We start from the raw sequence: 27,614 nt of genomic DNA, 5'->3' as shown, positions 1-27,614 counted from the left end.
GGCTAGCCCTACAGATGTTTGATGAATCATGGTGATTGTATGTTCATAGGGTATTCTACCCTTTCACAAGATGATGGCGGAAGTGTGGAGAGCAGAAAATGCTCCTAACACTCAAGACACTAGAAACTCCAAGAAGTTTAGAGGTGTCGTGGGCTGGGTAGGGTTTATTCACCATGTGATGTAGAACTGTCCAGGGAATAGAACAGAAGGGGAATAAAATCTGGAGTGTAAAAATAAATAAATAAATAAATAAATAAATAAGTATTTTAAAAAAAGAATATATGTAAGGAGAACTCCAAGAGGGGGAAGCAACTATGATATAAAGTGAATAAATCAATACATACATACATAAAAACATACATACATAATAATACATAATACATACAGTAATTACATATTTAGCTAGTTAGTTAAAGAATGAATGAAAAAAGAAAAACAACATCACGTGGGAAGGGAGTGGGATTCCCAGAGTGCAAACTGTCCTGAGAGCACAGTGGACACCACCACATTTGCTCACTTTCCTAGCCCAAAAATTACCTTCCTGGAGCCTACTGGACAAAGGAACCTATGAGCAGTCCAGGACAGGATCTGTCTGGATTCTGCCTGTGCCAATAGCTGACCCTCTGACACAGGTCTCTATCACACACAAATGCCACTGGGAAAAAAAAGTCTCCCGAGTGCACACAGGCAGACTTACAGGAGTCTCAAGCCACTGTCATAGACAGCAAGACAAGCTAACACCAGAGATAAAACGATGGTGAGGGGCAAGGTTAAGAAAGTAAGAAGCAGAATCCAAGGACACTTGACATAATCAGAATGAAGTTCCCTCACCACAGCAAGCCCTGGATGGGGGTCAGCAAACTTTAAAAGCAAGATTTTTATTTAAAATCACAGCTCATGGTGATCTTAGAGTACTTTAAGGACCTTAAAGAAATACAGACAACACAGGAAAACAAGTAGAAGCCCATTAGAAAGAAACACAATAATTTCTTAAAGAATTACAGGAAAACACAATGAAACAAGTGAAGGAATTGGACAAAATAATCCAGGCCCTAAAAATGGAAATAGAAACAATAAAAAGGAACAAAGGGAGACAACCCTAGAGATAGAACACCTAGGGAACTGATGAGGAGTCAGAGACAAAAGCAATACCAAAGAATACTATAGATTGAAGAGTAAGTGTCAGGGTGAGAAGACACCGTAGAAAACTTTGAAACAACCATCAAAGATAATGTGAAACACAAAAGGCTCCTAACCCCGAACATCCAGTAAGTCTGAGGTAAAACAACAGGATCAAACCTAAGGATAGTAAGTGTTGAAGAGACGGAAGATTATCAAGTTAAATGGCCAATAAATATATTCAGCAAAATTATGGAAGAAAACTTCCAGAACCTAAAGTAAAAAATGGCCCGTAAATGTTAAAAGAATTATATAGAACTCCAAATAGATTGGAGAAGAAAAGAAAGTCCTCCTCTCACATAATAGTCAAAAAACCAAATACCGAAAACAAAGAACAAATATTAAAAGCACTAAGAGAAAAGGGTCAAGGAAAATATAAAGGCATAACTCTCAGAATGGCACCGGACTTCATGCCAGAGAAAATGAAAGCCAAAGATCCTGTACATATGTGACAAAAAGCCCTGAGAGAAACAAATGCCAAATCAGTCTACTATATTCAGCAAAACTCTCAAATAGCATAGATGGAGAAACAAAGATATTGCATGACAAAGCAAAATTTACACAATATTGTACTACAATGGATAGTAGATGGAAACCTCGAAGACAAGGTGAGAAAATAAACCCAAAACCTCAGGAAAGTAATTTCGACTAACCCAAAAGAAGATAGCCACACAAACATAACTCCAGCTCTAACAACAAAAATAATGGAAACAACAATCATTTCTCCCTAATATCTCTCAACATTAATGCACTCAATTCCCCAATGAAAAGACATAGACTAACAGCAGAAAAGATATGTAACGAGGACCCAACATTTTGCTGAATACAGGAAATATTTCTTGGTGGGAAAGACAGACACTACTTCAGAGTGAGAGGATAGAAAACAACTTTCCAATGAAATGGTTCAAAGAAAGAAGCTGCAGTAGTCATTCTAACATCAAATAATATTAACTATCAACTAAAAGTTATCAATAAAAATTAGGAAGGACATTTCATATTCATCAAAGGAAAAATCCACCACCATGAACTCTCAGTCCTCAATGTCTATGCTCCAAATGCAAAGGTTCCTATATTCATAAAAGAAACCTTACTATAAATGAAAGAACACATTGCATCTCACACGATAATAGTAAGAGATTTCCACCACATACTCTCATCAATGGAAAATCATGGAAACAGAAACAAAGACACATAGAGAAACTAACAAAAGTCATGCACCAGGGGTTGGGGATTTAGCTCATCGGTAGAGTGCTTGCCTAGCATGAGCAAGGCCCAGGGTTCGGTCCCCAGTTCCAAAAAAAAAAAAAAGTCACGCAACAAATGGATTTAAAAAATATTTATAGAACATTTCATCCTCAAACACACACACACACACACACACACACACACACACACACACACACACACACATTCTTTTTAGGACCTCATGGTAGCTTCTCCAAATTTCACCATATAGTCAGTCACAAAAGAGGCCTCAACAGATACAAGAAGAATAAAAAAATCCCAAGCATTTTATCAGATCAGTACAGACTAAGGTTGGTCTTCAATAAGAAAAATAATTACAGAAAGCCCACACATACATGGAAGTTGAACAAAATTTTGCTCAATGATAACTTGGTCAGGGAATAAATAATGAAATAAATTAAAGATTTTTTTTAGAATTTAATAAAAACGAAGGCACAAAATTATGGTACACCATCACAGCAGTGCTAAGATGAAACCTAAAAGCTCTGACTGCCTCCAAAAAAAAAAAAAAACCTGGAGAGAGCATATATTAGCAATTGGACAGCACACCTAAAATATCTAGAACAGAACAAAAGCAAATACAATAGAAGGCAGGAAATAATCCAACCTCAGAGCTGAAATCAAACAAGTAGAAACAAAAAGGACCATACAAAAAATCATCAAAACCAAGATCTGGTTATTTGAAAAAATCAACAAGATAGATAAACCCTTGGGCAGACTCAGCAGAGGGAAGAAAGAGTTTATCCAAAGTAACAAAATCAGAAATAAAAAAAGAGACATAAGTACTGATACTGAGGAAATTCAAAAAATCATCAGAACCTACTTCAAAATCCTATATTCAACAAAACTGGAATATATGGAGGAAATGGATAGCTTTCTATACAAATACATGGTACCAGAGTTAAATCAGGATAATTTAACCTGTGTAAACAATCCCATAACTCCTAAATAAATAGAAGCAGTTACTAAAAGTCTTCCAATGAAAAAAAAAAAAAAAGCCCAGGACCAGATGGGTTTAGTGTAGAATAGTAAAAGACCTTCATAGAACCCTAACAGCAATATTGTGTAAACTATTCCACAAAACAGACACAGAAACAGACGGAACACTTCCCAAATCCTTCTATGTAACCACAATTATGACTATAAATAAACCATATAAAAATTGCAACAAAGAAAGACAGCTTCCGAAAAAAGATCCCTTATGAATATTGAGGAGAAAATACTCTACAAAGTTCTCACAAACTGAATCCAAGAACACATCAAAACAACCCTTATGGCATGATCCAGTATCTTCATCTCAAGAGTGCAAGGATGGCTAAATACATGGAAACCTAACAAAGAAATCCATTATATGAAAAAAAAAACTCAAAGAATAAAATCACATGATCATATCATTAAATGCTGAGAGCATTTGACAATACTCTGCACTACATCATGTTAAAAGTCTAGGAAAGAACTGCAATTCAAGGCCTATAGCTAAACATAGTAAAAACAATATACACCAAATGTGTAGGCAACATTAAATGAAATGGAGAGTGACTTGAAGCAATCCCACTAAAATAAGTAATAGCCAAGGCTACACAGTCTCTTCCTACTAATTCAATATACTCCTTGAAATCCTAGCCAGTGCAATCAGACAACAAAAGGAGGTCAAAGGGACAGAAATTGGAAATGAAGAAGTCAAAATATCAATAGTTTCAGATCACAAGATAGTATAATTAAATGACCTAAAAAGTTCAACCAGACAACTACTAAGCCTGATCAACAAATTCAGCAAAGTGATTTGAAATAAAATTAACTCAAACAAATCAGTAGTCTTCCTGTATCAAAGGATAAAGAGACTGAGAAATATGTTAGAAAAATGCTACCATTCACAGTAGCCACAAATAATGTAAAAACCACAGTGTGACTCTGAACAAGCAAACAAAGAATCTGTATTACAAGAATTTCAAATGTCTGAAAGAAGGATATTGAAGAAGGTCTCAAAAAATGGAAAGATCTCCCATGCAAATGGACTGGGAGGTTTAATATTGAAAAGTGGTAACGTGCCAAAAGCAATCTCCAGATTCAATGAAATCCACATCAAAATTTGACCTCAGTTCTCCACAGAGTTAGAAAGAGCAATTTGCAAATTCATTTGGAAAAAAAACACAGGAGAGCAAAAATTATCCACAAGAATAAAAGAACTCCTAGGGAATAGCCATCCCTGAACTCAAGTCGTATTTCAGAGCAATGGTGATAAAATTGTACGATATCAGTACAAGGACAGGCAGTACGATCAATGGAAAAGAATTGAAGAAACAGAAATAAACCCATACACCTATACTTACTTGGGCTTTAACAGAGGCGTTAAATCCATCCAATGGCAAAAAAAAAATAGCATTTTCAACAAATGGTTCAACTGGAAGTCAGCATACACAGGAATGCAAATTGAGCCATTCTTATCCCCCTGTACAAAGCTCAGGTTGAAGTGGGTCAAGGACCTCTATTTAAATCTTGATATACTTAAATTAATAGAAGAAAATATGGGCAAGAGCTTTGAACACATGGGCAATGGAGAAAATCTTCTGAACAAAACACCAATGGCTTATGCTCTATGATCAATAATCGACAAATGGGATCTCATAAAACTGCAAAGCTTCTGTAAGGCAATGGACATTATTGTTAGGACAAAACAACAACCAACAGATTGGGAAATGATCTTTACCAATCCTACAACAGATAGAGGCCTTATATACAAAATATAGAAAGAACTCAAGAAGTTAGACCGCAGGGAGACAAATAACCCTATTAAAAAAGAGGGTTCAGTGCTAAACAAAAAATTCATAGCTGAGGAATGCCTTATGACTGAGAAACACCTAAAGAAATGTTCAACATCTTTAGTCATGAGGGAATGCAAATCAAAACAACCCTGAGATTTCCCCTCACACCAGTGAGAATGGCTAAGATCAAAATCTCAGGTGACAGAAGATGCTGGCGAGGATGTGGAGAAAGAGGAAACCTCCTCCATTGTTGTTGAGATTGCAGACTGGTACAACCATTCTGGAAACCAGTCTGGAGGTTCCTCAGAAAGTTGGACATTATACTACTTGAGGACCAAGCTATACCTCTCTTGGGCATGCAACCGAAAAATGCCCCAACATATAACAAAGAAACATGCTCCACTATGTTCATAGCAGCATTATTTATAATAGCCAAAAGGTGAAAAGAAACCAGATGCCCTTCAACAGAACCATGGATACAGAAAATGTGGTACATTCGCACAATAGAATACTACTCAGCTACCAAAAACAAGGACTTTATGACATCCATAGGCAAATGGATGGACCTGGAAAATATCATCCTTAGTGAGGTAACCCAATCACAGAAAAACACACATGGTATGCACTCATTGATAAGTGGCTATTAGCCCAAATGCTTGAGTTGTTCTAGATGCACAGAAGACATGAAACTCAAAAAGGATGATCAAAATGTGAATGCTTCACTACTTCATTAAAAGGAGAACAAGAATACCCTTGGCAGTGTATAGGGAGGCAAAATTTAGAACAAATGTAGAGGGAACACATATTAAGAGCCTGCCCCACATGTGTCCCATACATACACAGCCACCCGATTAGACAAGATGGATGAAGCAAAGAAGGACAGACTGACAGGAACTGAATGTTGACCTCTCCTGAGAGACACACCCAGAATACAGCAAATACATAAGCGAATGCCAGCAGCAAACCACTGAACTGAGAATGGGAACATTTAAGGAATCAGAGAAAGATCTGGAAGAGATTGAAGGGACTTGAGACCCATTCCGCATGGGCTTAGCTATTTTCTTTTTACATTGAGTATGTGGGCAAAGATTTCTCCATCTTCTCCCACATGAAGCTGTCTCTGGTTTCTACCTCTTGTCCTGAAAAGTTTTGTGGGAGAGCACACAACTCTTTTCTAGAAAATGAGAGTCAGAATGACCTAGCTGACTGCATGTTCTTTACTCTTGTTAAAATGCATTCTTGTTTCCCCCTGCATCAGTCAACCAGGATGTGTTTTTTTTTTTTTCTTGTATACTTTGTCTTTAAAATGAAATCTGGTAATTTGCATTTAGACTTAGTCTATTGAAAATGTTTCCCTCCAAGTCTTGGTCATATTGAATGGTCTTTCAATTTTTACCCTATAATATTCTGAAGCCACAGCATCATCTATTTGAAATCCTAACCAGTTTGAGCAACTTATACATTTTATCATAGACTTTGACCCTGATGTGTGGAGATTTCTTCCAAGAGTGCAACCTGAGGCATTCAACCAGGAACCAAGCAAAGAAACTCAACTCAGCGGTTGAGTCCCCTGTGATACCCTGGTCTAAATTTCCTATAGAAATAGCCAAATGTTTAGTCACTTCCAGAAGCAATACTGGGTACAGCACCTTTTATTTGAACTCATAGTGATGGTCAATTTTTGCTGCTGGTAAAAGACATCAAAGTTCTATTGAGATGTCACCAAATGACCCTTGACCCAAGTGTATGTTTGTGTTGTAGCCACCATTAATTTGTCTCCTATATTCTTTTATTCGTTCAAGTGTTGTCTGTCTCTGTCCTCCTGGTCATTCTGTTATTTGTCATTGTGAATTGAGAATTATGGATTAAATATAATAAGCAGCTCACTCATTTTCCATATTATCTTTACTATTTCCTGAAGACCAGTAAAGACAAGGAATTGTGTATGGATTCTATATGTTAGAATGGTCTTTTTTTGACACTTAATGGCTGAGTGCAGGGACATAAAGCCACTAGAAAACAGGAGAGGTATTTATGGGTGTCATTAGCACTCCTGGCCATTCTAATTAGTTTCCTTACATAGATGTGTCCTTAGGTGGATAATGACAGGTTCCACTCTGGCTTGCAACAGTTTCCTTAAAATTATATCTGTGATAACTTTAAAAATAACCTTCACCCAGGAAATATCAGGGACCAAACCACTATCGCAAGGTTACACAGAGATTAACCCATGACTCTTGCCACCTATGTAGCAGAGGATGGACTTGTCAGTCATCAATGGGAGGAGAGGTTTTTGTCCTGTCAAGGCTCACTATCACATAGTAGGGAATGTCAGGGAGTGGAGGTGGGAGAGAGTAGGTGGATAGGTGTATAAGGAGCACCCTCATAGAAGCAGGGGAATAGGAATAAGATAGTTGGTTCTGGAAGGTGAAACTGGGAAAGGGAGGAACAATTAAAATGTAAATAAAAATACATAAATTATATCAGTTTTGCAGTAACCAAGGCTCAACTGAAAAAACATTAAAAATTCTACACATCTATTTAGATGAGGAAGAACTAACCTATCCTCCTTCTCTTTCGGATTGGTGACTTCATGCTGTGCTTCAACCATGCCCAAGTACCCTTTCCTCTTCTTCTCCTGAATTGTCCCTTGCATACCTACAGTTGATCCAACTATGCTCTTTGTTGCATGAGCACTCGAATATGGTTTAAGTCTGTGCAGTTCTGCAATTATTTGCCTCCAGTTAGCCTCTGATCTTTCTCATTTGAGAACAAAAGATCTGAGTAAGGAGGCCCTATCCTTAGTTGTGATATGTATTTCCTTCAGGACAAGTGACCAATAATACTAGAGCACACAGAAACCCTCTTTCTCTGGGAAAGCTCAGACACTCATCTCTATCTTAGAAAATGTTTTTTTATGTTCATCAGCACATTGAGAATGATTGCCAACAGTTACTGGCTGCCCTGTTCATATCAGAAGAGAGGGACTGAAAATTGTTGGAAAGTAAAAATGTGGTACTGCATCCATATATGGATCTCTGACTGATAACAATAATTGTATTGAGAGTCATTTTCCATTCCTCACACCTCCCTTAGGATTCTGACCTTGACCAAGATACTGTGGTGCTGGTCATCTATTTCCAGACTTTCTGGCTGGGCTCCATGCAGCAGCTCAGAGGACAGAAAACCTGTAAAAAGCATGTGAGTTCACACAGGGTACCTAAGAACAACATTCTTTTCTAATATACTTTCTATGGACTTATCATATAGCTACACCAATAGTCCCATAGGCCCTGGGCATAGGCAGATGTTCAAAAATGCTTTTGTCACTCAGTTGGCACTAGATATTTGAAGTAAAAAGATTAGAGGGATGTGCAGGTACGGATGAGTCTCAGTGGTTAGTGGTAGTTTAAAATGAGTGGGAAAATAGAGATTTGATTGAGAGCCAGGAGGACAAGAGACTTACCAAGGCCAATAGTGGCAAACCTAACAGTAAATCTGAAAGATAAACAAGTTTTATGAAACAAACAAGAAAAGGGCCAGGAGATTACCAAGCAACCATTGGAGAAAGACAAACATGCCTCCTGAAAACAAGGTGTACATTGAAAAAATAAGTCCTGTAACTGGAAGTAAAAGGTAAATTGAGTACTACAGTTAGAATAGTAATGGGGCCCAGGCTACTATACTCCAGGAGCCTGCGGTAAAACTTATATTGTGGAAAAGCAATTGAGTTCTTTCTGGTCACTGAATTGACATATTCAGTCCTCAATAATCTACTAAGACAATTACCTGATCAGACGATAACATTCAAAGTAGCGAAAAAAAAAAAAAACTCCCTTAATGTCTCTGAAGCAGCAAACATTCCATTAATATTTGCAAGGGTATAATAACTCACCTGTTATTGATCATGTCAGATTGTCTCTACTTCTTCCTGTTCCCTTCTGGCATGAGACCTCTTGCATCAACTGAAAGCAACCATCATCTTTTCTAAGAATGAGACACAGTTAGACACTAACAAACAAAACATTGTTTACCAAAAGAATATCTCCTTTGTGAAAGTCCTGCTCCCTATACAAAAGATACTTAGACTATCTTTCAGATTTGTAAGAAGAATCCTAGGTGTATTGACAGAAACTATCATCCCATGCCTGGTACTAAAACAAAATCCCATAATTATTCAACTGACCCATTCATTTGTGCTTATGCAGATTGAATAATATGCATCCTGGAAGCAAAGGGAGAGTTACAGAATATAATACCCAGCTGAAAAAGGTAGGTATCCTGATATCCTGCCAGTCTCACTGGAGGATGTTGTCATTTCCTGAGAAGAAACTGGGACCATTAATGATATAAACTATCCAAGATCTGAGGGACTTGCATTAGAGTGTAGAGGCTACTTACCCTATAGTTCCTATCACATATACACTCAGAAATCTGAATCCTCCAGGGAAAATATGTAGACTGTCTGTACTTGAAAGATGCATTCTTCAGGTTCCCTTTGGCAAAGAAGATAAAATCCAATTTTGAATGACAGTTACAGAGGGATGTAAAAGTGAGCAAATATTTAAGACCCTATTCAGCCAAGGATTTCAAAATTCTCCAGTCGGGTCTGTGGCTTGCATCAGAAGTTTCCCAGGTCGACACTCTTACAAGATACAGATAACCTCCTCCTCCCTCCTGAAACGCAAAAATAATTGAACAAGGGAAACTGAGGCACTGGTCCAAGAGTTATAATCACTGAGCTAGCAAGGGTGAGCTAGGAAAGTTCACCTTTTTATATTAAGAGGACACCAATCTTAGCAAAGATTGGGAGTCAAAAGAAACCTGTATCACAGAATGTTGCTGTTATCCCATTCGTCCCATCTCCAAAGGTTATGAGACAGGTTGTAGAGTTTCTTGGTGTTGGTGGCTATTGCTCTGCCTGGATACCAGGGTTTTGGAGAAATAGCAAAGCCTCAATACCCCATAACACATGAGGGTACTAGGACGAATCTGCGTGGAGACAGATGGTATGGAGTTTGACACTTGATCGTTTGTTTTGGTTACAGCCCAACATTTCAAGGTTCCTCAGAATGTTTTTATCTGTTTGTCCATGAAACAGATGAAATGATATTGCATGAGTTATTTACAAAAACACTTTAGGGCCGTGAACCCCTTGTGTGCACCTGTCCAAACAACTGGACCCTGTAGCCTCAGGATGGATCACTTGTCTAAAGGCTACATTAGCTGCCTCAATTCTGTGAAAGAATCAGAGAGTTAATTCTGAGTCAGCATGTTATACTCCTATCATCCCAGAGAGGTGAAGCCTTTCTACTAGGAAGACCACAACCTGGCTCCTATTTTTTTTCATCTTTATTAACTTGAGTATTTCTTATTTACATTTTAAAAATTTTCCCCTTCCGGGTTTCTCGGCTAACATCCTCCTAACCCTTCCCCCTCCCTTTCTATACTTGTGTTCCCCTCCCCATCCTCCACCTATTACTGCCTTCCCCCCCAATAATCACCTTCACTGGGGGTTCAGTCTTAGCAGGACCAAGGGCTTCCCCTTCCACTGGTGCTCTTACTGGGATATTCATTGCTGCCTATGTGGTTGGATCCCAGGGTCTGTCCATGTATAGTCTTTGGGTAGTGGCTTAGTCCCTGGAAGCTCTGGTTGGTTGGCATTGTTGTTCATATGGGGTCTCAAGCCCCTTCAAGTTCTTTCAATCCTTTCTCTGATTCCTTCAACGGGGGTACCGTTCTCAGGACAGTGGTTTGCTCCTGGCATTCGCCTCTCTATTTGCTGTAATCTGGCTGTGTCTCTCAGGAGAGATCTACATCTGGTTCCTGTCAGTCTGAACATCTTTGCTGCTTCATCTTATGTAGTTTGGTGGCTGTATGAGTATGGGCCACATGTGTGGCAGGCTCTGAATGGGTGTTCCTTTTGCCTCTATTCTAAATATTGCCTGTCTATTCCCTCCCAAGTGTATTCTTGAGAACCTGGCTTCTATATGTCCCGTTTGTACACTAACAGATACTCTTACTGTACCATACTGGAGTGTAGTTGGAAAAACGCACTTGACATAAATCCTGTTATCCTGTTGTGTGCTGTAGGCCTCAGATGCTCTTCGCTGACTGTCCTGAGGTAACAACAATGGTCCAAGTATGTGGACAGACCTAATGGACTATTGCCAAACCCCATCCCATGAAAGACACTAATGCAATAGTCAACGCAGTTGGGAGTATTTTCATTAAACATGGAGCGAGATACCAAGGAGCTTCAAAAGTTACTGTAATTGAAATTATTTTCACGCAAGACTTAGAGCCAAGTACATAGGCCCAGAAGACACAACTGATTCATCAGTCTGTCTCAGGAGATCAAATGGGGAAAAGGGAAGCCCGTCATCGTGTACATGCACAGACATTATGCTTGGATACTCCACATGTCTATGGTACATTATGGAGACAATAATTGTACTTGTTGCTGAGGAAAGGACATTAAGAACAAAAGGAAATTCTTGGCTCTTCAGAGGATATTTGGATTCCCCTATGATTTTCTAGGCTTCACTGCTATGGACATCAAAGTGATGTCTGCCTTGAGACTAAAGGTAACAAGATCACTGACCTCGATGCCCAACAAGAGTCCCTTAGACCTATGATCCCACTAACCTCCTGGTGACATACACAACCCATTGCTACCTGTTCATGATATAAATAAGATGTGAGCATGCAAAACAATCAAATGGCTACCTTGAATCCATAGGTTGGTAATGGAAAAAAGAAGGAAAGATCATTCATTTAGAAACAATTGGCAATTTTCTGGTAACTCAGCTTTACCAGGCTACCTGTCTTGGGTCCACAGAACTCTATGCATTGCCAGTACCAATGTATGTTATAACTACCTACATTGGACAGCATGGCAGGATATGTCAAATCAGACGTCAGTTTTATACAGTACATAAAATAATCTAGAACATTACAACATTAATGTATATCATACATTAATTTATCTTCCCCTAGAACATAAGCATGTAATTTATATTATGAATTAAGACATAAAACCCAACTTTAACTTCAATCCATATTCTAAAATACATTAAAATAATGCTTTACAGACATATCTGTGATATCAGACATACACCATAAAAGTCATAAACCTTTCTCTTCCATATGATTATCACCTACCCCAATTGATTCCTATTTCTACCATCCTCTGTGAAATCAACAACCTGCCCACTGGTCCCCCTCTTCTCACTCTGGGCCCATACAACATGGGAGTGATGAACGTGAAAGTTTACCAGGCATCTGGTTCTTAATTCAGGGTCATTTACTGTTTTATCGTCCATACATTGCCTTCAGTCAACATAGCGGCTGAAACTGTTTAGCAGGTAGGCCATGACAGGTCTCATTGAAATCATCATTAGGTCCACCCTGAAAAACCTCTTGTATCCTGGAGAGCCCTAGCTCTACTGTGACATCACATGTGTTGTTGTGAAAGCAACTGCCTCTCAGATATTCCTTCAGTACCTCTATGGATTGGCCTCTGATTCAGAGCACACCACCATTTGGGAGGGAGTTCAAAGAGGATGAAGGTATCAGAGATGGGGAGAAGGAAGCTGGCCTTCTGTCTTGGTATTAAAAAAGGAAGAAATATGTTGTCCATGGGAAAGCTGAGTGAGTCTTGTGTAGGGGCATAGTGGGTTTGCTGAAGACATAGCATTGATCTGAGCCTTCCTCATATGGGAATCAGGAGCTGGGAGCCTCTCAGACGCATCTGGACTTCCCTGTTATGATGGTTCCTGGAAATCAGAGAGTTTATATCATTAACTTCTTTATCCCAAAGCTAAGTGTTGGGAAGGGTACAGTTGTTTTCTTGAGAGCTCATGGCTTTTATTCTTTTTGCCAAGAAGAATATGTCCTAAGGAATAAGGGAAAGAAAAGTATTGTGTCCTCAGCTCGGTATAAACTGCTCCATACTTTGGATTCCAATAGTGCAGTTTGTGTCTGATACTGATATCTGGAAGAGAGAAGTGCTTCTAGTGGAGACTACATCTTTTCAGTCTTTCCACAAGTATTACTCTACTACACTTCCCTGACAGTGATCCTCTAGATTTCCGAGTTAATAGATTGATTATCTGGCAGTTCTCTTTTCTTCTATTCTTTACCTTTTTTTTTATTTTTTAACAAATTTTATTGCTTTTCTAACTGGATGTTTCTATATTTACATTTAAAATGACTTTTTTTCCTTTCCCAGTTTCCTGCCCATAAGATCCCCACATGTTCCCTTCCCCTTTTTCATTAATTTCCCTTAAGGCCACTTGGCATGCTTTTGAACTTGGAGAGAATCCTAGGGAGAACCAAGGGCTTCTCCTTGCATTGGTGCACAACAAGGACATCCTCAGCCACATATGCAGTTGGAGGCATAAGTCTGTCAGTTCACATTCTTTGAATATTGGTCTAGTACCAGAAAGATCTAGTTCATTGGCTTTGTTGTTTTCATGGTGTTGAAAGCACCTTCAGCTCTTGTAACCCTTTCTCAAAATCTTCCAACAAGTGGTCCGTTTTCAGTTCACTTGTCTGCCACTAGCATTCATGTATATAGTTGACCAGCTCTAGCTGTGTCTCTCAGGAAATATCTATATCCTGTTCCTGGCAAAATGCACTTCTTAGCTTCATCAATCTTTTCTAGTTTTGGTGGCTGTATATATATATATATATATATATATACACACACATATATATATATATACAAACATACATAATACAAACATACATACATACATACATATATATATATACATATATATATATACATATATATATGTATATATATATATATATATATATATATATATATATATATATATATAAACACACACTTTTGGTTTCTCCTACAACTATGAGGGTAGGTTAAATGTTAACATCTATTCTGCGTAACTTTGTCAAGAATGTAGAATCCACAAATGAAAATGCCAAATAGACTCTCTCCTGTTCTTATGAACCTATTTAAGTTGAGGTTTCACTGGACCTCAAGCCATTCCTCTCCCTGCACATCCTCCTGAATCTTATGTTTGGCCTGAAGAAAGATCATGGTAGAATATCCAAAACCCTCAGGTCTGGCCATGGGAACACAGGAAGGTAGATATTTTAGAACTGATATCTAATGGGACTACAGAACCACATTCTGTACTCCATGTTGTCCTTTGCTTTACTGATATTTGATACATATTGGATACATGAAGATTTGGGAGTTTATCATTTTGAGGAGGTACAAAATATAATACTTATATTCACTCTAAAGCTGGGCCTTCTTTGTTGCCAAAATCATTGCAAAAAATTGAATTGGAAACAGAATGTTTGAGTATTCATTCAGGAATATATGTAAAGTCCACTACAAAGGAATGTACAGTAAGAGAATGTAATAAAATATTCTTTCAATTAAAGGTCTTTTGGGAAAATACTGCCCTTTGAGAAACAAAAAAACACCTAGGAAATTGAACTGTATTTCACAGGAATGATCCAGTGAATAAAATTATTATACAGTGAATAAAATTATTATACAGAAGATTCTCCTCCACTCCAAGTTCCTAGATCTTTTTCCCATGCCAAGCCCCTAACTAACTTTCGCCATTCAGATCATGTAACCACTAATGATGCAAAGAGAAGTCTCTTTCTTTATGGAGATGGAGTATGTAATCTTTTCCACTGTGTCAAAGGACACACTCCTGGAAAGGGTACCCTCTAATCTTGGCAATGTAAGGAAAGGTGTTCTGCAGGTCGGCCATGGCAGTTCTCAGTGAAATCATCATTAGGCTTTCCCTCTTTATTCTGGAGAGTCTTAGACTCTTCTATGATGTCACAAGTGTTGTTTTGAAAGCCACGGCCTCTCAGATATTCCTTCAGTACCTCTAGGGTTTATTAATTGGCTTCTAATTCAGAGTAAAGTGCCATTTGGGAGGGAGAACATAGAGGAAGAAGAGATCAGAGATGGAGAGAAGGAAGCTGGCCTTTTGTTTTAGTTTAAAAAATGACAAAATATGTAGTCCATGGGAAAGCTCACTGAGTGCTCTCTCAGAATTGTGATGGTTCACTGAAGAGATAGTGTTGATCTCAGCCTTCCACATGTGGGAATCCGGAGCCTGGATCCACTCAGTAGCATCTAGATTTACATGCTGGCTATGGTTCCTGGAAATCAGAGATGTTTATATCATTAATATCTATATTGCAAATGTCAGCTTCTGGGATTGTCACAGTTGATTTTCTAAGAGCTCATGTATTCTATTATTTTTGCCCAGAAGGAAAAGGTCCTAAGAAGATGGGAACAAGTATTAGGTCCTCAACTCAAAGTAAACTCCTCAAGGCTTTGGATTCCTAGAGTGAAGTTTGTGTCTGACACTGATATCTGGGAGAGAAAAGTGCTTCTAGATGAGACTTCATTACATCAGTCTTTCGACTAGTATTACTCTACCATTCCCTGGCAGTGACCCTTGGGATTTCTGAGTCAATAGGTGTGATTAGCTGGCACTTTTATTTCTTTTTTTCTTTCTTTCATTCTTTTCTTATTTTTTAAGCAAAATTTATTCTTATTGGATATTCCTATACTTACATTTCAAATATTATTTCCCTTTTCAATTTCCTGGCATAAAATCCCTTACCTATTCCCCTCCCCTTGTTCTATTACCAATCTTACTGCCCCTTGACATTCCCATGAACAGGCATTCAATCCCAGGGAAGACCAATGGCTTCTCCTTCCATTGGTGCCCAATAAGGCCATCCTCTGCTACATATGCTTTTGGAGCCATAGGTCTGTCCATGTACAATCTTTGAATATTGATTTAGTACCAGAAAGCTCTGATTCATTGGCATTGTTGTTCTTATGGGATTGAAAGCCCCTTCAGCTCTTGTTATCCTTTCTCAAAATCTACCAAATGAGGTCCGTTTTCAGTTCACTGGTTTGCCACTAGCATTCACTTCTGTGTTTGACATGCTCTAGCTGGCTCACTCTGTAGAGTTCTATACCTGGTTTCACTCAGCATGCACTTCTAAGCTTAATCAATCTTATCTAATTTTGCTGGCAGATATATACTCCTGAAGGAAGTTACAGTTATGAGGTTATGTGAAAATTTAACATGGAATGTGTAGATCTAGGTCAAGAATTTAGAATCCAAAAATTACAGTGTCAAATAGACTCCCTCCTGTTCTTATTAACCTATTGAAGTTGATGTTTCCATGGACCTAAAGCCATTCCTTCCTTGCCCATCTTCCTGCATCTTAGGGTTGGACTGAAGAAAGAATCATGGTAAAATATCCAATACCCTCAATTTGGTCCCTGGTAACACAGGAAGGTAGATATTAGAGAACTGATATCTAATGGGACTAAAGAAACACATTCTATACTCCATGTTGTTCGTTGCTTTCCTGATGTCTGGTTATTTTTGGATAAAAATGAGGTATTGGTAGTTTATCATTGAAATAGGAACACAATACTTACACTGTTATAATGACTCTATAGCTGGGCCCCTTTTGGTGTCAAAATAATGCAAAATAATGAAATTGGAAAACGGAATTTTTGAGTACACATTCAGAAATATATATAAAGTTCACCATTAAGGAATGTAGAATTGGAAAATGGAGTAAAATATTCATTCAATTAAAGGACTGTAGGAAAAATACTGGCCATAGGAAACAGAGAAAACCTAGAAAATTGATCTGTATGTCACAAAAATGTAATGGGAATAAAAATAGTATCTAGAAGAATCTACTTCCCTCCATGTTCCTATATATTTCTACCATTACCAAGCCCCTGACTAATTTTCTCCGTTCAGAATATGTAACCACTAATGAAGCAAAGAGAAGTCTCTAGCTTTAGAGAGATGTAGTATGTAAAGGTTTCCACTGTTTCACAGGAGACACTTCTGGAAAGGGCATCCTCTAATCTGGTCAATGTAAGGAAAGCTGTTTAGCAGGTATGGCATGGCAGTTCTCAGTCACATCATAATAGGACCTCCATGAAAAATCTCTTGTAACCTGGAGAGCAGTAGCTTCTTTTGTGATGTCACAAGTGTTGTCATGACATTAACTGCCTCTCAGATATCCCTACAGTACCTCTAGGGTTTACTGATTGGCCTTTAGTTCAGAATAAACAGCCATTTGTGAGAGAGAAGAGCAAGGAGCAGGGATAGATAGAAGGAACCTCGCCTTCAGTCTTGGTATAAAAAGAGGAAATATGTGATCTATGAGAAAGCTCAGTGAGTCCTGTTTAGGGGTAGAGTGGGTTCCTCAAAGAAATAGCCTAAATCTTAGCCTTCTACATATAGGAATCAGTAGCTGGGAGCCTCTCAAAGAATGTAGACTTCCCTGCTTGTTATGGTTCCTGGAAGTCATAGAGTTTATATCATTAATTTCTTTATTCCAAAAGCTAAGTTTTGAGAAGGACAATGTAGTTTTTATGAGAGCTCAAGGCTTTTTTTTATCTTTTTGCCCAGAACAAAAAGGTGCTAAGGAAGAAGGCAAAGGCAAGTATTGTGTCCTCAGCTCAGAATAAACTCCTCCATGCTTTGGATTATTATTGTGAAGTTTGTGTCTGTCACTGATATCTAGGAGAGAACAGAGCTTCTAGTTGAGACTTCATCATCTCACTCATTTCACCACTATTACTCTGACTAGCATTCCCTGACAATTACCCTTAAGATTTCTGAATCAGTAGGTGTGATTAGCTGGCAGTTTTCTTTCTTTTCTTTCCTTCATTTTTTATTTTTTTCAGGAAAATTTATTGCATTTTTAATCAGATATTTCCATAATTACATTTCAAATGTTATTTCATTTCCCAAGTTCCTGTCCATAAGAGCCTAACAAGTCACCTCCCCATTTTTATAAACCCCCCTTACTGCCCCTTGTCATTCTCTTTAACTGGGAGTCAAACCCATGGAGGACAAACGGTTTCTCCTCACATTGGTGCCCAACAAGGCCATTCTCTGCCACATATGCAGTTGGATCTATAGGTCTTTCCATGTACATACAGTCTTTGAATATTGGTTTGGTACTAGAAAGCTCTGGTTCATTGGCATTGTAGTTCTTAAGGGGTTGAAATCTCCTTCAGCTCTTGTAAACCTTTCTCAAAATCTACCAACAAGAGATATGTTTACAATTCACTGGTTTGCCACTAGCTTTCACTTCTGTATTGACGTGCTCTAGTTGTGTCTCTCAGTAAAGATGTACATCCAGTTCCTGGCAGCATGCACTTCTTAGTTTCAACAATCTTTTCAAGTTTGGGTGGCTGAAATACATATATACTTTTAGTCACACCTACAGCTAAAAGGCTAGGAGGAATATTAACATAGTTTCAGTGCAAGTAGGTAAAGAATGTATAAACCACAAATGGCAAGGCAATATAGAATCCCTCCTGTTCTTATGAACTTATTGACATTGAGGTTTCCCTGAACCTCAAGCCATTCACCTTCATGAACATCCTCTTTAATTTCTGTTTTGCCTGAAGAAAGAGTCATGGTAAAACATCCAAAACCCTCAAGTCTGGCCATGGGAACAAATGAAGGTAAATATTGCATAAGTGATATCAAATAGGACTAGAGAACCAAATTCTATAGTCCATGTTGTCCTTTTCTTTACTGATGTATGTTAATTTTTGGATAAAATAAGGATTTGTAGTTTATCATTTGATGTAGGTACGTAATATTTACACTATTGTATTCACTCTATACCTATGCCCCCTTTGTTGCCAAAATCATTGCAAAATAGAATATGGAAAACAGATTATTTGAGTTCATATTCAGGAATATTTATAAAGTGCCCTATTAAGGAATGAAGAATTAGAAAATGAAATATAATAATCACTCAATTAAAGTTCTGTAGGGAAAATACTGTCCTTTGGGAAACAGAAAAACTAGGAAATTGAACTGTAAGGCACAGGAATGGACCAGGGAATAAAGTTATTATCTAGAAGAATATCCTCCACTCCATCTTCCTGTATCATTTCTACCCATGCCAAGCCCCGGATTAACTTTCTCTATTTAGACCATGTAAACAGTAATGCAGCAAATAGAAGTCTCTAGTTTTAAAGAGATGTAGTACAAAAGGTTTCCACTGTGTCGTAGGAGACTCTCCTGTAAAGGACACTGTTAAATCTGGTCAATGTAAGGAAATCTGTTTAGCAGGTAGGCCATGGCAGTTCTCAGTGACATCATCTTTATGCCCTCCATGATATATTTCTTGTAACCTGGAGATCCCCATCTTCTTCTGTGAAGTCACAAGTGTTGTCGTGACAGCAACTGCCTCTCAGATATTCCTTCAGTACCTCTTGGGTTTACTAATTGGTGTCAAATTCAGAGTAAACAGCCATTTTGAAGGGATAACAAAGAGGATGAAGAGATCAGAGATGGGGAGAAGGATGCTGCCCTTCTGTCTTGGTACAAGAAAAGGAAGAAATACATGGTCCTTCAGAAAGCTCCCTGAGTCCTGGATAGTGGTTGAGTTGTTTCATGCAGAGATAGATTTGATCTGACCCTTCCACATATTGGAATCAGGAGATAGGAGCCTCTCAGGAGAATCTGGACTTCCCTGTTCTTATCGTTCCTGGATATCAGAGAGTTTATATCATTCATGTCTTTATCCGAAACCCAAGTGATGGGAAGATCGCAATTGATTTCCTGGCAGCTCATGGCTTTAATTCTTTTTACCCAGAAGAAAAAGGACCTAAGGAAGAAGTGAAAGACAAGTACTGTGTCCTCATCTCAGAGTAAACTCCAGGCTTTGGATTCCTATAGTTCAGTTTTTTTCTGGCACTGATATCTGGGAGAGAGAAGTGCTTCTATTTGATTCTTTATCATATCAGTCTTTTCACTAGTATTATTCTGAATACCATTCCCTGACAGTTTCTCTTTATACTTCTGAATCAATAGGTTAGATTAGCTAACAGTTTCTTTTTTATTTTTCATATTCTTATTTTTTAGCAAATTTTATTGCTTATTTAATTTGATATTTCTATATTTACATTTCAAATGTTACTTTCTTTCCAAATTTCCTCTCCATAAGTGTCATAACCAGTCCCATTCCCCTTCTTTTACAACCCTCCATACTGCAGCTTGACATTCGTTTGAACTGGGAGCCAAACCTCAGAAGGACCAAGGGCTTCTCCTTCCACTGGTGCCCAAGAAATCCATCCTCGGACAAATATGATGTTGGAGCCATAGGTGTGTCCATGGACAGCCTTTGAATGTTGGTTTAGTAACAGAAAGCTCTGGTTTGTTGGAATTGTTTTTATGGGGTTGAAAGTCCCTTCAGCTCTTTTAATCCTTTCTAAACCAAGAAGAGACCCATTTTCAGTCCACTGGTTTGCCACTAGCATTCACTTCTGTATTTAACATGCTCTAATTGTGTCTCTCTGGTAAGGTCTTTCTCCAGTTATGGGCAGTATGAATTTTGCATTATGAATGAAGATTGCTTCATCAATCTTATGTAAATTTGGTGTCTCCTACACCTGTGAGTTTAGGTGGAATTTTAACGTGGATTATGCACAACTATGTCAAGAATGTAGAATCCACAAATGACAATGACAAATAGATTCCTTCCTGTACTTATGAAACTATTGTAGTTAAGTTTTCCTTGGACCTCAAGACATTCTTCTCCCTGCCCATCCTCCTGAATCTTATGTTTGGCCTGAAAAAAGAATCATTGTAAAACATACTCAACCCTCAAGTCTGAACCTTGGAAATAAGGTAGGTATATATTAGATAACTGATATCTTTTGGGACTACAGAATCACATTCTAGAGTCGACAATGTCATTTGCTTTACTGATGTATGTTATTTTTTGGATAAAATAAAGATTTGGGAGTTTATCATTTGAAGTAGGTACACAATATTTATACTGTTATATTCACTCAATAGATGAGCCCCCTTTGTTCCCAAAATCATTGAAAAAAATGGAATTGTACAACTGAATTTTTGAGTACACATTCAGGAATATTTATAAAATCTCCTATCAAGGAATATACAATAAGAAAGTGAAACACAATATTCCCTCAAAGGTCTGTAGGGAGAATATTGGCCTTTGGGAAACAGAGAAAACCTACAAAATTGTTCTGTATGTCAGAGAAATGAACCTGGGAAAAATTATCTAGAAGAATCTCCTCCACTCCATTTTCCTAAATATTTTATACCCATGCCAAGACTCTGGCCAACTTTCTACATTAGAAGGATGTAACCATTAATGAAGCAAGAGATTTCTATAGCTTTAAAGTGATGGACTACGTAAAGCTTTCCACTGTGTCACAGGAGACATACCAGGAAAGGGCACTCCAAATCTGGTCAATGTAGGAAAATCTGTTTAGCAAGTAGGACATGGCAGTTCACAGTGAGATCATCATTAGGCCCTTCCTCAAGTATCTCTTGTAACCTGGACTCCCCTAGCTTCTTCTTTGATGTCTCAAGTGTTGTTGTTGCTGCAACTGCTTCTCACATATTCCTGCAGTACCTCTAGGGTTTACTAATTGACCTCTAATTCAGGGTAAACAGCCATATGGGATGGAGAACAAAGAGGATAAAGATATCAGTGATGGGGAGAAGGAAGCTGGCCTTCTGTATTTGTATAAATAAAGGAAGAAATACATGATCCTTGGCATAGCTGAGAGAGTCCTTAGTAGGAATTGAGTGGGATCTCTGAAGAATTAGCCTTGATGAGAGCCTCCCACATATGGGAATCAGGAGCTGGGAGCCTCTCTGAAGCATCTGGACTTCCCTGTTCTTATTGTTCCTGGAAGTCAGAATGTTTATATCATTATTTTTTTATACCAAAATAAAGTGATGGGCAGGGCACAGTTGTTTTGCTGAGAGCTCATAGTCTTTATTCCTTTTGTCAAGAAGAAAAAGGTACTAAAGAAGAAGGAAAAGACAAGTATTGTGTCCTCCACTCAGAGTAAACTCCTCCATACTTTGGATTCCTATAGTGCTGTTTTTGTCTGACACTGATATCTGGGAGAGAGAAGTGTTTATAGTTGAGACTTCATCATTTCAGTCTTTTCATAGTATTACTTTATCATTCCCTGACAATGACCTTTACATTTCTGTGTCAATAGCTGTGAATACCTGGCAGTGTTCTTTTCTTTAATTTTTTTTTTTTTTAGTTTTTAGCAAATTTTATACCTTTTTTAAATGGGTATTTTTATACTTAAATTTCAAATGTTATTTTCTTTCCCTATTACCTGCCCATATGATTCCTCACCGGCCCCACTCCTCTTTTTCTATAACTCCCCTTACTATCCGTTTTCAGTTCACTGATTTGCGTCTAGAATTTACTTCTGTATTTGATATACTCTAGCTGTCTCTCACATGGAAGTTCTATATACAGTCCCTGGCAGCATTCACTTCTTAGCTCCACCAATCTTATCTAGTTTTGGTGACTGATGTGTATATATTTTTGCCACATGTACGGCATGATCTGAATGGGATTTCCTCAGTCTCTGCTCTATATTCATTGATATTATGGTTCCACCTTTTAAAAAGGAGTAAAGCATGCACATTTTGTGTATCCTTTTCTTGAACTTCCAGTTGTCTGAGGACTGTATCTTAGGTAAATTGAGCTTTTTTGCCAATATCCACTTTTGGTGATTTCATACCATTCTGTGATTGGGTAACCTCAATCAGTATGATATTTTCTACATCATTCCATTTGTCTATGAATTTCTTGAGATAATTGGTTTTGATAGTTGAGTAGCACAGCATTGTGTAGATTTACCACAATTTCTTTATTCATTCCTCTGATGAATGCTATTAGGGTTTCTTCTAGCTCCTGGGTATTATAAATAAGGCACCTATGAACATAATTAAGGATGTGTCTTTTTTGTATGTTGGAGCATCTTTTGGTTATATGCCCAGGAGAGATCTATCTGGGTCCTCAAGTAGTGTAATTTCCAATTTTCTGAGGAATCTCCAGACTGATTTCCAGAGTGGTTGAACCAGTTCCTTATGCCACCAACAAAGAAGGAGCATTCCTCTCACTTGACATCCTTATCAACATCTGCTGTCTCCTGAGTTTGTATTACACCAATTCTTACATGTGTGTGGTGGACTCTCAGGGTTGTTTTCATGTACATTTCCTTGATGACTAAATATGATAAACATTTCATTAGATGCTTCTCAGATATTTGATATTCTTCAGTTGAGAAATCTTTATTTTGTTCTGTACCACAATTTTAATAGGGTTATTTGTCTCTCTGAAGTGTAATTTCTTGAGTTCTTTGTATGTATTAGGTAATAGCCCTCTGTCAGATACAGGATTGGTGTAGACCTTTTCCCAATCTGTTTCCTGCTGTTTTGTCCTAATGCCAGTGTCTTTGGCAGGCAGTTTTCTACTACATTGAAGAAATATGAATTAGTGACATGGAAGAAGGACTGGCTCCTTCCTGACTTCTGTACGTGTCCTGAACAGTAATTGGGTTAACTAAACAACAATGTTCAATTCCTACAAGGCATGTCTATCAACACTGGTAGGTCTAGAGAGACTTAGCAGTGATCCTGGGCATCTGCACATCAACTGTATGCTGATGGAGTTTGTAGTTTTCATCCTGGCTTCTTTAACTACAGGATAAGATGTTCTGAAGCCAAATTACACCCTGTGCAGATGTGAATATGCCTGAGGAGGCTGTATCCTTGGTTTCTTGAGAATAGCTAAGGGAGACATAGGAAATCAGAACTCTCTGCTCAACTGATCTCTGGGAATGCTGACATTCTGGCTTCATCTCTTTATATGTTCTTGAATATCCTTTGGTGTACAACCATTGGACTGCAATGAAATACTATGCAGGAGAGGTGTGAGAAATACCTGAACTCTTCCATTAGACATCAGCGAGATGAGCTATATTTCCATTCCATTTACTGTGTATGTTTCTGGTCTTTGTTTGACCATGCAGTCCTGATGTCTCATACTTCATTGTTCATGTGTCCAAATTGTGGGAAAACCACACCTCACAATTGTTTTTCATCCTCCATCCTGGGGTCTTAGATTTTAGTGCAACCCTTCACATTTTATATTTTAGATCAACTGTCCTAACTTTTTTTCAACATGCACATCTCTATCATCCCTACACACTGTGTGTGTGTGTGTGTGTGTGTGTGTGTGTGTCTGTGTGTCTGTGTGTCTGTGTCTGTGTGTATCTGTGTATCTATTGTGTGCATGTGTGTATGTTTGTGTCCTTAAATATTTAGTTGTATGCAAGTTTACAGAAACCTTGTCACTTAAAGAAGTCTATGTAAGAAATCTATAAAGTGTGGGTGGGGAAGAATCCAAATGTTCTCCCACAATGTGGCCTTCTAGAAAGAGTAGCATAATCTGCAATAAAAGAATACACTTGACAAAGAAGTGCATGCTGAGAGGAACTGGATGTAGATTTCTCCTGAGATACAGAGCCAGAATACAGCAAATACATAGGCGAATGCCAGCAGCAAACCACTGAACTGAGAACGGGACCCCCATTGAAGGAATCAGAGAAAGCAGTGGAAAGGCTTGAAGGGGCTTAAGACCCCACATTAACAACAATGCCAAGGAACCAGAGCTTCCAGGGACTAAGCCACTACCTAAAGTTTATACATGGACTGATCCTGGGCTTCAACCTCTTAGGGAGCAATGAATAGCCTAGTTGGAGCACATTGGAAGTGCAAGCCCTTCGTCCTACTAGCACTGAACTCCCAGTGAATGTGATTGTTGGGGGGAGGGAGGTAACGGGGGGGGGAGGATGGGGATGGGAACACCCATAAACAATGGGGTTAGTGTGAAGAGAGTGGATTTAGGGGGATGTTGGCCAGGAAGCGGGGAAAAGGTATAATTATTGAAATGTAAGTAAGAAATAATCAAGTAAATTAAGGAAAAAAAAGAACATGCTTCAAAACAAAACTTGGAGGAAATACCCTGACATGTCTATATTATAACTGTGAACTGTGACATTGTTTTCTTGGCTTCTGTGGTCAGACATGTGGCCTTTGAAGCCAAGCTGCATCCTGTGGTTCTGTAAATAAGCTGAGAGAGACTTTCGACTCAGTCACATGAAGCATGTGAAAGGCAAGACAAGACAGTTGCAGCCATTGTGACACTGCCATCCCAATGGATACATGGAAGTGTTGACAATCACAGAGTGGGATTCTCATGTCTGAACTTTGACACCCAGCTAGGAAAAGTTTAACCTGTCAGTTCACTTCCTGATTACCCTCCACAATCCAAGGGTAGGCTCAGATGAAGTACAGTTGAAGATAGGTGCTGTTCCTTGTGAGCTGCATCTGAGGGTATGTGGAAGACCATTCAGCCTCTTGTGACATGGGAGATCAGAGTAATGAGAAACTGACAGAGGGGACAACTCTGTGTTTTTTGGTGGGCAACCATAACTACGTTTTCCAGGCTAAATATTTGCTCATTGAAATTGAATGTCTCACATTGGTAAAGGTTAAGCTCTATGAAGTCTCAATATCAAAACTGGCTCCAAGGTTCCTTCTTAGTTACTGGGATTTACAGGCAGTCCTTCATACCTTGTCTTCTAGATTCACAAATTCTTTTCTGGCTTCATGTACATAAGGCATATTCTTTCATTCTCTGTGTGTGTCTGTCTCTCTATGCCTCTCTGTCATATTTTTTCCTCTTTCTTACAGCAATCTTTACTAATGATAACATGTTTCTTGCCAGTTTATGGACTTCCTTATCTAATAACCCCAGCATGATCTGAACTAGGTGTCCTCTGGAGAACCACAATTAGACATAGAGTTGATATCCAACTCTACTAGACTAGAACTTAAACTACTGTGAAGATGAAGAATATACAACAACTCCAAACAAGCCTATGGTCCAATAAGCATGTATGGAAGGTAAATTTTCAGAGATCCAAGAAATGCATGGCAGGCTGACCTTGGCCTGGCTTCTCTTTGCTGGGACTGCCAGCATCATGACAAAGGTAACAAGGGGCTTTAATAAACATGTATAGTTTAATAATACTTAGACTCTACCCTTACTTTACCATTCCCTGTCTGTATGTTTCTAATGGATGCTGTCCAGAAATGTAGTAGTGACAAACTTTCAAGAGTATAGACGTTGTCACATGTGGCACCCAACAGAAGAATTTGACTTTTCTTCTCTGGTTGAAGCTCCTTATCATTGATCTACAACATATTTGTCACAATGACTGATGCTTTGTTTCGGGAGGTATGTATGTGTGTGTGTGTCTGTCTGTCTGTCTTTGTCTCTGTCTGTCTGTTTCCTCTACATGATACCTCTCCATAGTACAATATGACTTCTTAATTGCTCATTCCAAGGTCGACACATCATGCTTTCTCTGAATGTTTTTGAGGTCTAAAATTGCACCTATGTTAACCAATGCACCTGTAGCCTGACCCGTGAACTGCTGTTCACATCATTAACAGCCCCATGGCTAAAACATGTTATTTTTGAGGCTCTGAGAAAAGTTTTTATCCGAATTTAGGCAATTATTCCTTATTTTTTACTTCCCCACACAAACTCTACTACTCTGTAAATCTTTCCCAAGTCTTTGCTTACTTGTACTTATCTATGTACCTGCTCTAAAAAGAAGTCAGAATCCCAAACCTCCATCATTATTTATGAGGAACAATGGATGTGAAAATTTGAGAAAATGGTCATTTAGCTCCAGAAGATGTCCTCTTAGAGGGATTAACTGTGTAGAATTGTTGCATCAACGATAATCATCCTGACATAAGTTCTCGACTTCTTTTACTTATCATTTTCAACCTGCAACATAAAGTGGGGAAGAACAATTTCTGGGCTTTTTTGAAAATTTAGGCTTCAATATTAGTACATGAATGTGGGAAAGATTTCAATAAATCAGTCATATCTCCATTTTAGAATGGAGAGTGATTGAAATTCTTCCCTTGTGTCTCAGGCAAAGATTCTGGAAAGGGCAACTTGGCTTGTTGCTTTGGAGAAGAGCTAGTAAATGTGTAGTTATGTGCTGTTGAAGTGGACACTTCTCTGGATACACTATTGTTTGCCTGAAATTCCATGGTATTCTCTGAGATGTCACTAGTTTTATGGAAACAGAAGCTCCCCTTGTGGTATTTTGTTAGTGCTTATTGGTTTACACACAGACATGTTTTTCAGGATTATCAAGTTATTTACAGGGAAAACAGAGTGCATGGAGAGTTGAGAGACAGACGAAAATGAAATTAGGACTTCTTTCTTGTTATAAAAGAGCAAAAGAAATAATCTGGTGTAAAGTAGAGACAGTAAGCCCTGAGCCAGTGCTGGGGAGCTTCCTGGAGAAGCTGTACTTCGGTCAGACCTTCTAGGAGGAGAACTTATAGTCTGAAACCTCTGTATTCTTAAAGAAGGGACCAAGAGTCAAGAATATCTGATGAAGGTTTGTCAGACAGCCAGGAATTGACAAGCAGGTTGTTGGTTTGCTATGATTTCCTTAATTTAACT

Source organism: Rattus norvegicus, chromosome Y, assembly GCF_036323735.1.
Source record: "Rattus norvegicus strain BN/NHsdMcwi chromosome Y, GRCr8, whole genome shotgun sequence".
Classification (NCBI taxonomy): Eukaryota; Metazoa; Chordata; class Mammalia; order Rodentia; family Muridae; genus Rattus; species Rattus norvegicus.
The sequence above is the reverse complement of the archived record's forward strand: the minus strand, read 5'-3'. Positions refer to the sequence as shown.